Below are 10,141 nucleotides of genomic sequence, written 5' to 3'. Positions count from 1 at the left end.
TCTGTATCTGTTCCCAAAATTTCTTTACTTTCTATATACTTTATAACACATTTGCAATCTAGCTTTGTCAATTACTTTGATGAATTGCTGTTAGTCTCTTTCTGAGATTTTATCTTGTCTTACAAGTTTACTTTTTACTTCTATATAGATAATTCTTAAGGCACTCTCTTTATCGTCTTTATATTAATATATGTTTTTCCTCCTTAACTCTACATCCCTATTTCTGACTGGCTGCTGGACGTGACTGCCAATAAGGATCAAGCTCATTATGTACCAACTTTCAACTCATTTTCCCCTCCAAGTGCACTGTTTCTTTTGTTATTTAGCACTACTGTTTCCCACCTAGTAACTCAGGCACACAAAGAAATGAACCATCTATTAGAGCTATCTCTCCTTTACCATAAACATTCAATTGAGACCCCTTGGACTGTAGCCTACCAGGCTCCTCCTTCCATGGGGTTCTCCAGGCAAGACTAGAGTGCGTTACCATTTCCTTCTCCAGGAGACCTTCCCGACCCAGGGATCAAACCCTGGTCTCCCTCATTGAAGGCAGACGCTTTAACCTCTGAGCCACCAGGATGTTTACAGACTTACTATTTCCACTAGGATGAAAATTTCTGAAGGACTCCTCTTTATTCATCTCATAGCTCCTACAACAGCAGTTAGTTCTACAGTAAGAATTTTTAACTGTTTGTTACTTTCATACTTCTTTTTTTTTTTCTTCATGTAGGGTTTTATAAACATGCTTCCATTTCATGCTTCATGTTATTTAATGAAAGTCACTTTCTTGTTTATTTTTCTTTTATCTTGTTAGATAAAATACTCCAAGCAAACTGGAACATAGCATACAACCTTTAGAGAGGTTTTTAGTGTGAAATTTAAGTTATTGCTAAGATTTTCACTTTATATATAATGACCCTTTAACTTTTTATTGAATAATCTATTTAAATGTTACCTTTGAATTAAATATTAAATTATTTATGTGAAAGTAAAAATTATATCAATAAACATGGGATCCCAAACAAAATAAGTGAATAATGGAAAGCTCCAGGTTAAAAATGAAGAAATATATTAAAATTTCTTTTAGGGCTCTGACTTTATTGCTTATAGCAAACTTGATGCTAAAATACACCATACATCACTACCATGACAGGCTTGAGAAAATGAAAAATACAAAGCTTTACATAAATCAACCAAAAGATCATATTAAAATGCATAACCTTTAACAGAAGAATCAAGACTTTTAACTATTCAGAAGATCTTTCTTCCTTACGTAGTTGTTTTAGATTTCTCAAACAGTTATATGAGAAATATTTCAAATTAATTGTTGGCAAAGCCATTGCATTTATAAAGAGGGCAAGGTTCACAGAAATTTAGCCCCAGTTTTACTAAAGTACCTTACTATTATTTAGCACTTAATTTTGTTTTTTGTTGAAATAATTCATGGGATAATTATATATTTTATATAATTATAATAGCTCTCCTTACAGAGGGACAAAAGAAGGAGAAAGATAAAAAGATGACTTTTATTCATCAACATTTGGTTCAGCACAGCTTTCCAGTCCAACCCCACCCTTTTCCCATCTTTGCCCTCAAGGTAAGGAGCAAAAAACTGATCTGGTGAGAGAGAGCAAGGCAGTTAGCAGGTTTTGAAACCTTTTTCTACAAACCTTACTGATACAGCTTGTGATTCAGATAAATTTTGGCTTTAGGTACTGCTGTGCTAATGCTACCATAAATGATCGTTGGAGGAGATTAATAAATCAAGCATTATATTCACCCAAATTTAGAGAGCTACTTAATGCATTTCTGCCCCTAGTGCATATATTTCAATACTACCAACAATTTATCACCGTATCAGGAAGTCATGAATCAAACTGGACAGTAGAAGAGTTTTTGAACCCACATCTTGATAGATTTAATCAGTTTGGGGGAGGATCATAAAAATAACCAATCAAATGATTTCCTTCCCTTCTTTCCAATTCTAAGTGACTTTTTTCCCTTAGTATTTACTTAGTTGTTATGCTCTTCTATGTAGCTTTCTGTTCTTGGTGTTGTTTTGAAAAATAAAGTTTTTAATTAGTATTTTCATAAAGTTTCACTTTGATAGGTTCTCATTAAAAAGGTGCATAATACTTATTCATTTAACATTTATTTAGTGCTTAAATTTAAACAGCTGGCACTGTTCATTCAGTGAGGAAACAATAGTGAATTGGACAACCAAAACATTTCTTTCATGGAGCCCTTATCCTATGGAATGAGACAGATTAATTAAATATGTTAAAAAGAGGGGATGGCGAAAGGTTGCCTCACTACCCATAGAGATGAAGATTGGAGTTTATGGAATAAACAGGATCTGAGAATCTGAGGCTGCTCTTGTAACATTTTTAAACCCAGATTTAGGGTAACAAGACTAATTCTTTTGGTCATATAGCAGATGGTAGTGATAAACTATGAGTAGTTGGATTTGGGTAGGCAACGGCTAAGAATCTTGCCAGAAGGCTATAGATACAGCCAAAGAGTGTTTCAGTGAATTGGAAGTCAAAAGAAAATATTCAGAATGAAGCATGAAGAGAAACAAAGATAAAAAATACACATTAGAGGTTGGGCAGGTTTCCCTGGTGGCTCAGATGGTAAAAATCTGCAGGCAGTGAGAGAGACCTGGGTTGGGAAAATCCCAGGGTTGGGAAGAACTCCTGGAGGAGGCCGTGGCAACCCACTCCAGTATTCTTGCCTGGAGAATCCCATGGAGAGAGGAGCCTGGAGGGCTACAGTCCACGGGGTCTCAAAGAGTCAGACGTGACTGAGTGACTAAGCACACACAGAAGCTGAGAAATAAAACCAGTGAAAAGATCTAAAATGTATATAATTAAGGTGTCAGGAGACTTATAATGAGAAAAAATAGAATAATTGAGAAGGTGATAGTTGAGAACTTTACAAAATTAATTAGACACACTAAGGTACAGATTCAACAAATCTCATGAACCACAAATGAAATAAAAAGAGATCCATATTTAGATTTTTGTTCTTATTCAGTCACTAAGTCATGTCTGACTGCAGCATGTCAGCCTTCCCTGTCCTTCACTATGTCCCAGAGATTGCTCAAATGCATTGAGTTGGTGATGCTGTCTAACCATCTCATCCTCTGCTGCCCTCTTTTCCTTTTGTCTTTCCCAGCATTAGGGTCTTTTCCAATGAGTCCACTCTTCATATTAGGTGGCCAAAGTATTGGAGCTTCAGCTTCAGCATCAGTCCTTCCAATAAATATTCAGAGTTGATTTCCTTAGCTTTGTGATAATAAAACTGCTGAAAAAAAGTCAAAGAAAAAAATTAGAAATAGTCAAAATACAATTTTTTAAAAGGCCATATTCAAAGTAACAGCTCTTAGAATGAAACCTAACTTTTAAACAAACAAACAAAAAATGGAGCTCTATCCTTTGCATTGCTAAATGAAACTAACTCTCATTCTAGAATCTGTAGCCAGCAAAAATATCCTTCAAAAATTAAAGTGGAGTTACTTTCAGGATGTTAGTTATGCATTTGTCAAAACTCGTTGATAGTGCACTTATAGTTTGTCAATTTCACTGTGGTTTTTCTCTTCAAGAAATATTTAACAAATATTTAATTCTAGTTAATAACATTTATGTTAAAACTTTAACATACTTTATCATGCTTTGGTGTGTCTGCTAGTAATAATTTTTCTTAATTTTGTAAAATTTCTTCACTTCATTTTTATTTTACTCCAATATTTTATTAAGGAAAATTTTAAACATACAGAAAAGCCAAAAAGGAGAAATAAAAGACCTTCACAGTTAAAGAAAAACAGAGAATTCTAGACTTGCCTTACTTACAGGTATTCCTGAAAGGAATTCTTCGAGTTGAAAAAAAAAAGATATTAGACAGCAACACTAAAGCACTTGAAAATGTAAAACTCCCTGATATAGATAAATATATAGACATATACGGAGCTTTGTAATACTGTGATGATGGTATGTAAATTAACTATAATTCTGTCATAGAATGTTATAAATAATGTCATGAAAGTAACTATCAAGCTATGTTAGAGGATACAGAATATACAAAGATATAATTTGTGACATCAATAATATAAAGTAGGACAGAGAAGCATAAAGGTGTAGAATTATATATGTGATTAATGTTAAGTTTTTATTAGTTTAAAATAGATTATTATAGGTGTTTGATGCAATACAGTAACCACAAAGAAAATACCTATAGAGGATACGCAGAAAAAAATGAGGAAGGAATCAAAATGTGTCACCACAAAAAAATAAAACACAGAGGACAACTGCAAAAGAGGAAGGAGTAACAAAATAACTAGAAGACTAGAAGATATAAACAACAAGATGATAACACTCAATTCTTCTCTACCAGTAAGTGCTTTAAATTTAAATAGATTAAACTCCCAATCAAAAGACATGGGAGGGATGCACACTGGGAGATCAAGATGGTGGAGTCAGAGAACCTATAGCTCAACTCTTCTTATAAACACACCAAAATTACATCTACATGGGGAACAACTCAGAAAATCAAAAGACATAGTGTGGTTGAATGTATTAAAACATTAACAACAAAAGTATGCCCTTTACAAGAGACACACTTTATATATAAGGTTATTCATAGGCTGAATGTAGACATTTCAATAAAGCCATTTCATGAAAATGATAACCAAAAGAAAGCAGGAGTGTCCATACTTACATGAGATAAATATATTTTGAGTCAAAAACTGTCACAAGAAGCAAAGAAGGACATCATATAATGATAAAAGAGTCAGTTCACCACGAAGGTATGAAAGTATGAATCTATATCCACTAACAGCAGAGCAGCCAGATATATGAAACAAATGTTGACAGAAGTGAATCGAGAAGTAGACTGTAACACGATAAGGGTAGGGGTTTCAGTATCTCACTCTCAATGTAGAAATCAAGCAGATCAAAGATCAACAAGGAAACAGAGGACTTGACCAATACTGTAGAATAATTGGATCTAATAGACATTAAAGTAACATTCCACCCAACAACAACAAAATACACATTCTTCTCAAATGTACTAAGAACATTCTCCAAGGTAGATCACTTGTTGGGCCACAAAACACCTCTTAACAAATTTAAGATGGAAGTCATACAGATTATCTTTTCAAACCAGAATGGAATGAAACTTGAGATCAAAAACAAAGAAAACTGAAAAATTCACAAATATGTTGAAATTAAATAGTACGCTGTTAAATAGTCAATGGGCCAAAATAAATCACAAGAGAAATTAGAAAATATCTTGAGACAAAAGAGAATGAAAGCAGAATGTACCAAATTTATAGACTGCAACAAAAGCAGTTCCAAAGGGAAGTTCATAGTGGTAAACACACAATAAAAACAAAGAGTGATGTCAGCATCATGGTGGAGTGAGACACCCTCTTTTGTCACTCCCCTTTAATCTGCAACCAGGAAAGTAGCCAACTCGGCAAAGATGGCTCTACCAAACAGACCAGAACATGAGAATTTCACACATCTGTACATTTAAAAGGTGGGTGGATGCAAGCACATAGGGAAGGCAAAATCAAGGAAAAGCAAGAACGGTGCCTATGATCCTAATCCCTGCTGCAACAGCTGAACCTACAGCCCTAGGGAACCCAATAGCTACAGGAAGGCAGTACACACAACTGTGGCCTCCTGGCAAAAGCAGTACTCCAGTATTTTTTCAGTTCAGTTCAGTTCAGTCGCTCAATCGTGTCTGACTCTTTGCGACCCCATGGACTGCAGCATACCAGGCCTCCCTGTCCATCAACAACTCCCAGAGTTTACCCAAACTCATGTCCATTGAGTCAGTGATATCATCCAACCATCTTATCCTCTGTGGTCCCCTTCTCCTCCTGCCTTCAGTCTTTCCCAACATCAGGGTTTTTTCCAGTGAGTCAGTTCTTCACATCAGGTGGCCAAAGTATTGGAGTTTCAGCTTTAGCGTCAGTCCTTCCAATGAACACTCAGGACCCATCTCCTTTAGGATTCACTGGTTGGATCTCCTGCAGTCCAAGGGACTCTCAAGAGTCTTCTCCAACACCACAGTTCAAAAGCATGAGTTCTTTGGTGCTCAGTTTTCTTTATGGTCCAACTCTCACATCCATACATAACTACTGGAAAAACCATAGCCTTGACCAGACAGACCTTTGTTGGCAAAGCAATGTCTCTGCTTTTTAATATGCTGTCCAGGTTGGTCATAACTTTCCTTCCAAGGAGTAAGTGTCTTTTAATTTCATGGCTGCAGTCACCATCTGCAGTGATTTTGGAGCCCCCCAAAATAAAGTCTCTCACTGAACAAAGCTAGTGAAGGTGATGGAATTCCAGCTGAGCTATTTCAAATCCTATGGTGATGTTGTGAAAGTGCTGCACTCAATATGCCAGCAAATTTGGAAAACTCAGGCAGTGGTCACAGGACTGAAAAGGTCAGTTTTCATTCCAATCCCTAAGAAAGGCAATGCCAAAGAAGCTCAAACTACCGCACAATTGCACTCATCTCACATCCTAGCAAAGTAATGCTCAAAATTCTCCAAGCCAGGCTTCAGCAATACGTGAATCGTGAACCTCCAGATGTTCAAGCTTGTTTTAGAAAAGCAGAGGAACCAGAGATCAAGTTGCCAACATCCGCTGGATCATCGAAAAAGCAAGAGAGTTTGCTCACTGTTTAGGAGGCTCTTTAAGAGGCTCTTTAGTTCTTCTTCCCTTTCTGCCATAAGGGTGGTGTCATCTGCGTATCTGAGGTTATTGATATTTCACCTGGCAATCTTGATTCCAGCTTGTGCTTCATCCAGCCCAGCATTTCTCATGATGTACTCTGCATATAAGTTAAATATGCAGGGTGACAATATACAGCTTTGATGTATGCCTTAACCTATTTGGAATCAGTCTGTTCTTCCATGTTCAGTTCTAACTGTTGCTTCCTGGCCTGCATACAGATTTTTCAAGAGGCAGGTCAGGTGGTCTGGTATTCCCATCTCTTGAAGAATTTTCCAGTTTATTGTGATCCACACAGTCAAAGGCTTTAGCATAGTCAATTAAGCAGAAATAGATGTTTTTCTGGAACTCTCTTGCTTTTTCAATGATCCAGTGAATGTTGGCAATTTGATCTCTGATTCCTCTGCCTTTTTTAAAACTAGCTTGAACATCTGGAAGTTTATGGTTCATGTATTGCTGAAGCCTGGCTTGGAGAATTTTGAGCATTACTTTGCTAGGATGTGAGATGAGTGCAATTGTGCGGTAGTTTGAACATTCTTTGCCTTTCTTAGGGATTGGAATGAAAACTGACCATTTCCAGTCCTGTGGCCACTGCTGAGTTTTCCAAATTTGCTGGCATATTGAGTGCAGCACTTTCACAGAATCATCTTTTAAGATTTGAAATAGCTCAACTGGAATTCCATCACCTCCCCTAGCTTTGTTCGTAGTGATGCTTCCTAAGGCCCACTTGACTTCACATTCCAGGATGTCTGGTTCTAGGTGAGTGATCACACCATTGTGATTATCTGGATCATGAAGACCTTTATTGTACACTTCTTTTGTGTATTCTTGCCACCTCTTGTCAATATCTTCTGCTTCTGTTCGGTCCATACAATTTCTGTCCTTTATTGAGCCCATCTTTGCATGAAATGTTCCCTTGGTATCTCTCATTTTCTTGAAAAGATCTCTGGTCTTTCCCATTATATTGTTTTCCCCTATTTCTTTGCATTGATCACTGAGGAAGGCATTCTTATCTCTCTTTGCTATTCTTTGGAACTCTGCATTCAAATGGGTATATTTTTCCTTTTCTCCTTTGCTTTTCACTTCTCTTCTTTTCACAACAATTTGTAAGGCCTCCTTATTGCCAAATTCAGACTTAAATTGAAGAAAGTAGGGAAAACCTTTAGACCATTCAGGTATGACCTAAATCAAATCCTTCACAATTATACAGTGGAAGTGAGAAATAGGTTTAAGAGACTAGATCTAATAGAGTGCCTGATGAACTATGGTTGGAGGTTCGTGACATTGTACAGGAGACAGGGATCAAGACCATCCCCTAGAAAAAGAAATGCAAAAGAGCAAAATGGCGGTCTGAAGAGGCCAGTACTTGTGGTCACACGTAACTGGGCAAGAGTGGTCCAGGGCCTGTGACCCTATCCTCGAGCTGTAGATGCTCCCACGACTTTGGCCCTTCTGACCCACTGCCACCACACCTTCAACAGTAGCATCCACAAATTCAACAACTCCAGGCATAGCCGAAGCACCCAAAACCCCAGTTCCTCCTCATCTGCTATAGCAGCGGAACCTGTGACTCAGGCGATCCCCAGCACAGGAGCAGCACCTGTCATCCCGGTGCCTCAGATGCTGACAGCAGCACCAGCAGCAGCAAGGCACCAACCAGTAGTGACAAAGGGCCTGGGTGACACCTCTGAGTGATGGAGGCAATGGAGGGTGGAAAGTGCCATCTTACAATATTATATATAGACATATATGTATATGTAATATAAAACCAGAGGCTGTTCAAGTAAGAGTAACCAACAACTTGTGCTGTAGCGCCACCTACTGAAAAGTAAAAGGGAGACCTTTAATGTCTAATGAATTCTTTATTGTAAAAAGAAAAAAAAAAGTTTTACCTAAAGAAGAAAGTTATTCACTGCTTCAAATGAGGAACAAATCATCAAGCATCATAAAGACTCACAGTAACACTGTTTCACGAAAATAAAGTTATACTTCTCCAGAAACCAAATGTAAATTCATGGAATATTACTTAAAGACAGAAATCTAGAAAAGATGCAAGTAGAAGAAGAAAGACAATTAAGATGTAAGAAAAATGAAGAAATTCTACATGACCTATCTGACTCTTTTAGGAAGAGAACATAAACAAATAAGTATTCCAGAAGAAGAAAAGGAGAAGGGAGAAGAGAGTGTTTGTTTTTGTTTTTTAATAACTCAGAAATTCCTGAACCTGGAAAAGGAACTGGATATACACTCCCATGAACCCAAGAGAACACCTAATTACCTCAACACAAAAAGATCTTCTCCAAGATACATTAAATTAAAATTGTCAAAGTCAATAAGAAAGAATTTTAAAGGCAGCCTGGTTAAAAAAGAAAAGGGTGGTAACTTCCAAAGGAACCCCCATAAGTTAACAGATATGTCATCAGAAACTATACACTGGGAGGGAATGGAATGCCTCTCTAAAAATACTGAAAAATAAAAACTGGTCAACTAGGAACGCTCTATCCTGCAGTTATAATTCAGATATGAAGGAGAAATAAAGTCTTTCCCAGACAAATAAAAGCCAAGAGAGTTCATCAACACTAGATCTGCCTTACAGGAAATGTTGAAAGAAGCTCTTGTATCAGAAACATAATGAGAAATATACACAAAACTTTGAGTAAAGAATCAGAAAATTGCAACTCTAATTAAGAATAGATTTATAAACACTTAGTATAACATAAAGGTTAAAGGAGAAACAAGCAGTAAAAATAATTATAACTACTTCAATTTAGTAACAAATTCACAACATAAAAAGGAATAACTTGAGGCAATAAGAACATAAAAGAGACAGAAGAAAAAGAACTTTTATAGTCAAAGATAAGATGCTATCAGGAAAATGGCTATCTTATTTATGATTATAATGTTTTATATGAACCACATGATAACCATAAAATATAAATCTAAAGCAGAGTTCTTCACATCAGATGGCCAAAGTAAAGAGTAGTGGTTATCAAAGGGGAAGATATTGAGAGAGAAGTTGAAATGGGTCAAAGAGTTCAACTGTATGGTGAGGGGTGAAAATTGAATTTTTGGTGGTATTTGCAGAAGTAAAAATATGATGTACATGTGAAACTTACACAATGTTATAAACTAGTGTTGACTCAAAAAAATTATTTTAGATGAGTGGGAAAAAAAAAACAGAAGAAGGATCTCAAATCAACAGCCTAACTTTACACCTCAAAGAACTAGAAAAAAGAATACCCTAAACCCAAAGTTAATGGAAGGAAATAATCAATGTTAAAGCAGAAAAAAAAAACCAGAACAGAAACATGATATAAAAGAACAGCAAAACTAAGCGTTGGTTACTTGAAAAAGATCAACAAAATTGACAACTCTTTAGCTAGACTAAGAAAAATAGA

The 10,141-nt window shown here is 36.4% G+C and overlaps 1 long non-coding RNA gene across 1 annotated transcript in view; it reads right to left on the bottom strand.

Moving 5' to 3' along the window:
• Positions 1 to 1,077: 1,077 nt before the first annotated feature.
• Positions 1,078 to 10,141, bottom strand: part of LOC139035600 (uncharacterized) — a 37,428-nt gene continuing 28,364 nt past the window's right edge. The window contains exon 2 of the long non-coding RNA XR_011488220.1: positions 1,078 to 3,306. This is a non-coding gene — a long non-coding RNA (uncharacterized lncRNA). The remainder of the gene's footprint in view (positions 3,307 to 10,141) is intronic.

The sequence above is a fragment of the Odocoileus virginianus genome, chromosome 6, assembly GCF_023699985.2.
Source record: "Odocoileus virginianus isolate 20LAN1187 ecotype Illinois chromosome 6, Ovbor_1.2, whole genome shotgun sequence".
NCBI classification, from domain to species: domain Eukaryota; kingdom Metazoa; phylum Chordata; class Mammalia; order Artiodactyla; family Cervidae; genus Odocoileus; species Odocoileus virginianus.
This window is presented reverse-complemented; position numbering and strand designations above follow the sequence as displayed.